Here is a 6,762-nt window from a genome sequence, read left to right as displayed (position 1 = left end):
AGAGTCCGGCTACTATACTATCGATAGTACCAAGTCCTTGGTACTATTGAGTTTTCTACCGTTAGATCTACCCTTTGATCATTTCCACCCGTTAGATTATAATATTAAACCAACCACCCACTCAACCCTAGGGGACTACTATCATCCTAACCGCACATCTTTTCATTCAACGGCCGAAAACTCAATAGTACCAAGAATTTGGTACTATTGATAGTATAGTAGCATAATTCTATATAGAGTCCGGCTACTATACTATCGATAGTACCAAGTCCTTAGTACTATTGAGTTTTCTACCGTTAGATCTACCCTTTGATCATTTCCACCCGTTAGATTATAATATTAAACCAACCACCCGGAAAGATGGATTAATCTCCTGTACTTTGGACCAATTGGATTTACTTGGGAATAAGATTCATTCCAAAGTACTAATCTCATTCCCTTGAGAGAGGGTGAGTATCCTCATATTAATAGATTGGAGTAATTATAATATGTCTAATCTCTTTATTTTTCCCTACCCGCCGGCTAGTTGGTATTATTTTTCTTTACCCTCTAACCTCATATCTCTCTCTAAACTTATCTTTTTCTCTCTCTAAACTAGGCTCTCTCTCCCTCTCTTTTTCTAAAATCTCAACTCTCTCACTCCCTCTAATTTCGACTCTATTTCTCTTTCTATTTCTTTAATTATGCTCTCTCTCTAACCTATGTTCTCTCTCCCATTTTTCTAAAAAGATGTTGAAATTTTTTATATCATTATCTAAAATTAACAAAATAAATAAATAAATAAATTGTATATTTTTTGTAAATTTATTTAAATAATATGACTAAATAATATGACCGTGCGAATCAAATACAGAAATACCACATTTTTGTAATATGATAAATAAGAATAAGATTCTCGAAAATCTTTTTATTGCTAATAATTTTTCGTAGTGCGAACCAAACACACCCTAGAAGTCAAGTAAAGAGCATGCAAAAGTAAAAAGGAAGAAAAGAAGGGCGTAGATGAAAGAGGGAGTGAGGAGGCAAAGAGACAAAGTTTTCTTGAATGATCACCATTTAATTCATTGCACGGTAAGTAGTATCTGTCACGCCCCGGATATCTCGTTCCCCGGGCACGCCGACAAATCCGCCGTATACAAAGGAATTTTCCCTGTATACGAAGCGTCAAAGTACCTGAAGAAATACGATACTACAAACAGTAGCATAGAGCTGCTCAACAAAACTAAATAACTGAGTTTCATATACATAGCTAGAATCCAAAATACAAGGCTACTCGCATTGGCGAGTTAAACAACTATGTATATAAACTCCAAAACAACAACTACCTGCAGTAGGGGAAAGCCTCTAGCTCTGACTGTCGGGTAGGGCTCTAGCTCGCAACGCCCTTGCCTCGATCCTGGTCGGCGGAAGATGCAGCAGCCGGCACCTGTGACTCTGCAAAACATAAGTAACAACTGGGCGTGAGAACTACTGTAAAAACGAGTAGTCCTCAGTGGGTACCGCCCAACACGACATCGGTCACCCACTAAGTCTACAGAAGGGAGCAAGGATAGAAGGAAAAGCAGGAAGTACACTCTACCGCTATCATCCACTACACTATCATGCTCTACACTAACCGACTGTAGGAAATGTCAAATCTGACCCAATCCAAATCGGGACTGTAAGCATACCCGTCCCCGGGACTGTGAATACACCCGTCCCTGCCCCGCTGCGACTATCGGCTCTATCCACACTAACTGGTCCGTGGAGAGCAAGTCTAACTGGCATGAGCGACACCAACGCAAAAGCACAAGCCTGACTCCGGAGTGGCACTCGTGGGCGCTACCCAACCGAGTATGCAGCGTATCTCTGTCGAGCTCAAACAGGCTCTGAAAAGCCAAAGTCAAGTAACCGACTCAAACTGGTCTAACCACCAACAGGTAATGTGCCCTCGACACAATCTGACGCCAAAAAGGCGATACGGGTCCACCGTCAACTCTGACGGCACCCACCAGTCCGGAACAACCTGAACGATCGTGTAAAAATCCACTCGGCGCACCAGCACGAGCGTAAATGTAATCTAAACTACCTGGAGTACTCGTCTCGAAGATACTGCGACAGTACAATTTAATAACGGCTCCTAGAGCTAAATCAGGCAGTTTAAACAAGTGACAGGTCCAAATCGCAGGTTTTCTCCTAATTCAATTTCCAAGTCCAACATGTATAACCTACTTAATTTATAAAACATGCTCCAAAATTCAGATTGACCAATCTACAATTAATCCATGAATTTGAGCTAACATTAATTACCGAAATCAAAATCTATACATGTCGACCAATAAGAACTTAGGAGTAAAGCCGATGTAACCCACCTCTCAAGCAACTCCTGGCAGCGAAGAAAGTGGCCCGGATCCAAAATGATCCCTCGCTGGTCCGTCGAAGTCCCCGGTTCTCCTGCTGCGAAGAAGTAAACCCAATTACACTCAAAATCACGAAATCTGCCCAGAAAACAGCAGCGAAGAAAGCATTAAATCCGACCAAGCTAACCTTATCCAAATTCAGCAAACAAGGGTTCTGAAGCTTCGTCTCAAAGTCACGAATCCAATGGTCCAGGTTTCGCTGAATTCCGACGCTCCTACGCAGAGAACGGGCCAGAATACGAAACGTCGACGCTGGAACCTGCGAAACAGCATCTCTGAAATCTGCTCGGCAAATAGCAACTCAGTAAAAAGGGATTTCGACAGAGCAAACCTTCTCCAAATCGGGCGAGTAAGGATCCTATGGATTCGTCTCGAAGTCTCGGTTTCAACGAACCAAATCTCGTCGAAATCCGATGCTCCTACGTCGCGTACGAGCTAAAATACTAACAGTCGACGACAAAATCCTGCGAATCAGCACTTAAGCTCGAATTGATGATATCCGAAGTATGCGCAGCAATTCCACAGAGCACTCACCTCGATAGATCCTCAAGAGTCGGCGCAAAGTCGAGGACGACGGAAATCCACGCCCGCCCAAGCTCCTCACAGCACCAATACGACACAACGTGCGCCCGAACGGCTCCGCGGCACCACGTCGGCGACGAAACTCCACCCGAACTCCACCTTGCTCACAATCGGTTCTAGAGAGAGAGAGAGAAGAAGAAAATGCAAAGTTAATTAAGGAGGCGGAGGTTGCAACCCGCTAATGGATAAGCATCCATGCATGCATGCATGCATGGGGGCACGTGTCATCATATACATAGGTATAAGGATACTACATTCTCCCCCACTACAAAAGTTTCGTCCTCGAAACTAAAACATACCTCAACACGGAGAAACGAACAGGTCGGGGTAGGACTCCCTCATCACAGTCTCGGGCTCCCAAGTCGCCTCTCGCTCCTCGTGGTTGCTCCACTGCACCTTCACATACGGAATTACCCGGTTGCGCAATTCTTTCGTCTCACGAGCAAGAATCCGCACCGGTCGCTCCTCGTATCTCAGATCCTCACCAATCTCTAGTGGAGTGAAGTCAGTCACGTGAGATGGATCGAATACATATCTCCTCAGCGCCGAGACATGGAATACATCATGGATGCCAGCAAGTCGCGGGGGTAAAGCTATCCTGTATGCAACCGGTCCAACACGCTCTAATACCTCGAAAGGGCCAACAAACCGTGGACTAAGCTTTCCACGAACACCAAATCGGCGAATCCCTCTGGACGGCGAGACTTTGAGAAAAACATGATCTCCAACCTGAAACTCCAAGTCTCGTCTCCTGGTATCGGCGTAGCTCCTCTGTCGGCTCTGAGCTGTCAAAAGGTGTCGTCGAACGACTCTCACCTTTTCCTCAGCCTCAAGTAGAATATCTGGTCCAAGTGTCCTCCGCTCACCCACGTCACTCCAAAACAGGGGGGATCGACATCTGCGTCCATACAACGCCTCAAACGGAGCCATCTGAATGCTCGTTTGATAGCTGTTGTTGTACGCAAACTCAACCAGTCTCACATGTCGATACTATCCTCCTCCAAAATCCAGGACGCATGCCCTCAGCATGTCCTCTAGAGTCTGTATGGTCCGCTCTGACTCGCCCCTGACGACCATGCGTCTGTGGGCTGGAGACGCTGGCTAAATGTTATGCCTGGGTACGCAGCTAGCTGTCCCTGAAACTGCGCTCCCCAAAAACACTAAGGCGAATAATGCGCAAACCCTTCACGGAGCCTGTCAATGAACAATGCGACACTCCGGCCACCGCCCCGTGCACCCTACCAGACGATAACATCAATCCCAACGTATAGGCACGCGAAAACGAACAGAAAGTCCCCGCTCCCCTTGGACGCAGGTAGGTCTGGAACCGTAGCCAAGCGCATAGAAAGCACAGACAAGACTCTATAGCGTTGTCCACCCATCACGCCAAATTCTCTACCAAACCTGCGGCCCAACGGCACAATCCAACGACCAAGTCGCATCCGTGATTGCATTCCCATTTCCCACTACCGGCAAAAATGGGCAGGAACCTCGCCTGAAAGTTGGCCAGGGCAGGCACCTGATGGCTCGGTCCTTTCCCACCTGGTTGGCAAGTCAACACACCCTGAGCCACCCCAAATGCTGGCCAATGTGCCCGCTTCCAATCTGCCCAGGCACCAGAATACCCTGCCTTAAGATCCGGGGTCATAAGCATCTTGGCCCCAGGGTGCACCCGTCATAGAAAAAAAAAGGGAACAACTGAGAAACCCATCTCATAGGGGGATATCGCGCTCGAATCTCCGATCCATTAAGCCAGCAGCACCAGGCGGCAAAAGAAAAAGATCCCCCAAAAGAGAGTTAAGGGAAAAACAACGCAAAAGCACACGACAGCGGTGGAACAAAGACCCAACAGAACTCCACTGCAAAACCTCCCAGCCCTGCCCCCTGTCAGCTCTCTTAAACCCTGCGGCCTCACAGAGAGAACGGGTCTCCACTCTGTTTCTCTCCGATCCCCTATCCCAAGCAAGTGGGTCTGCAAGCATCAGAGACCTCAGCACACAAACACACAACACAACCAAGAGGAGAAGGTACCAATTCAAACGAGCCCGGACAGGCCGCCGTAGCTCCTCCGAGAAAAGAGGTCTCGTGCTCCGTTAAATTACAGCCTCCAAAACATTAGCCTCAAAAAAAACTGACTTCCCGCTCAATTCCGCATCTCCACCCCAACATTGCCCTAGCCCGGGATGAAATACGAATCAGGACTAATGGCATGGATCTTTCAGTAACTCCCAATCCCACCGTCAGGCCTGGCAGTCCAGGTTCCGAGCTCCCTCCTGTGTAACAGAATACTGTGAGACTTTTATATCGGTTTGAATACCCGTCGCACATGCTCGCACGTACCCAAGTAATGGCCGAAAGAGCTTGGCAAAGAAAAAAAGCCACCCGCGGTCCCAAGCTCCAAGGTCAGTCGCGTGAGGGTAATTCTTTCTCATTAATCCTTTAACCTGGCCGCGAAAAAACAAAGCATAAGCAATCCATAATGCTGGGTGACACCACACAACCCAAAATCCGCACTGTGCGAATGCACCTTCACTGAATAGAGGCGTCTCGCACGAATCCATCCTCAATAGTTCACGAGGAGGAAGATAGCCGAACACACCAGACGTCAAACCCTCCAGTCTCCCAAACGTCGCAAATCCCTCAATAATGACCCAGGTCGGCCTCCAAAAGCAAAACGAATCGCCTCGGTAGCGTCGTAGGGGTGTGGAAAGCTTCGCAAAGCCCTCACAAAGAACCGAGCGGAATAATCGTTCGCCAGTCCCAGGAGAGCTCCGTACCAGGTCAAAAGCTCACCTGTCGTCGTCTAGGCCGAATCCGGGAATCGCCATCAAATCTTCTTCGGGTCCACTGGGTACGCCCAGCTGAAATCGACCACATGCTAAAAAAAGAAACAAACAGTCCGTAGCAGAACTCGCACTCTTTAACTACATACAATTCTTCGCAGACTTACCCACAACTCACCATAGTGGCTCCACACAGCATCACTACCGGGAGTATATCAGGAATAATCATGCGATGAAAACGAACAAACCTATCCAAGAACGCTGAACACCTCATCATCAAATCCAGAAGCGGTAGGGGCCATTCGTGCCAACCAAAAGCCATCACCCGTGTGCCCGTACCGAGTCCGAAAAGCCGTCTTGGGAACATCCTCGGCCCTCACCCTCAACTGGTGGTAACCTGACTGGAGATCAATCTTTGAGAAGACATAAGATCCATGCAGCTGATCAAACAAATCATCAATGCGTGGCAAGGGATACTTATTCTTGATGGTCACTTTATTTAGCTTTCGGTAATCTACACATAACCTAAGCGAACCATCCTTCTTCTTAACAAATAACACTAGCGCTCCCCAAGGCGACACACTGGGTCTCACAAACCCTTTATCCATCAGATCCTGAAGCTGTGCCTTTAGCTCTCTCAGCTCTGCCGGCGCCATCCGATAAGGTACCTTTGAGATTGGTGCAGTTCCAGGAACTACATCAATCACAAACTCAATCTCTCTCTCCGGCGGCAACGTAGTCAACTCAGGGGGAAATGCATCCGGAAACTCGCGGACTACTGGGATGTCCTCAAGTCCCGGAGCCACCGTAGGTACCTCCACAACAGTCGCTAGGAAAGCGATACACCCGCTACTCAGCATCTGTCGAGCCCTCGCCGAAGATATCCAGGTGGCAAACAGCGTGCTCCTACAGCCTCTGAAAGTGAACTCCTCCTGGTCTGGCTCGTGGAACGTCACCGTCATCGCTCCACAATCGATCGTAGCATAATACCGCGCCAG

At 48.0% G+C, this 6,762-nt stretch overlaps 1 long non-coding RNA gene across 2 annotated transcripts; it reads right to left on the bottom strand.

Moving 5' to 3' along the window:
- Positions 2,200–3,687, bottom strand: LOC109707990. Of its 2 annotated transcripts, none has more exons than XR_002215626.1 (5): positions 3,281–3,687; positions 2,934–3,097; positions 2,731–2,842; positions 2,527–2,658; positions 2,200–2,436 (listed from the first exon to the last, which is right to left on the bottom strand). It is a non-coding gene; the product is annotated as an uncharacterized LOC109707990 (long non-coding RNA). The 2 variants fall into 2 exon arrangements; XR_002215627.1 differs by having other exon boundaries at positions 2,731–2,834.

This window comes from Ananas comosus, linkage group 3, assembly GCF_001540865.1.
Source record: "Ananas comosus cultivar F153 linkage group 3, ASM154086v1, whole genome shotgun sequence".
Lineage (NCBI taxonomy): Eukaryota > Viridiplantae > Streptophyta > Magnoliopsida > Poales > Bromeliaceae > Ananas > Ananas comosus.
This window is presented reverse-complemented; position numbering and strand designations above follow the sequence as displayed.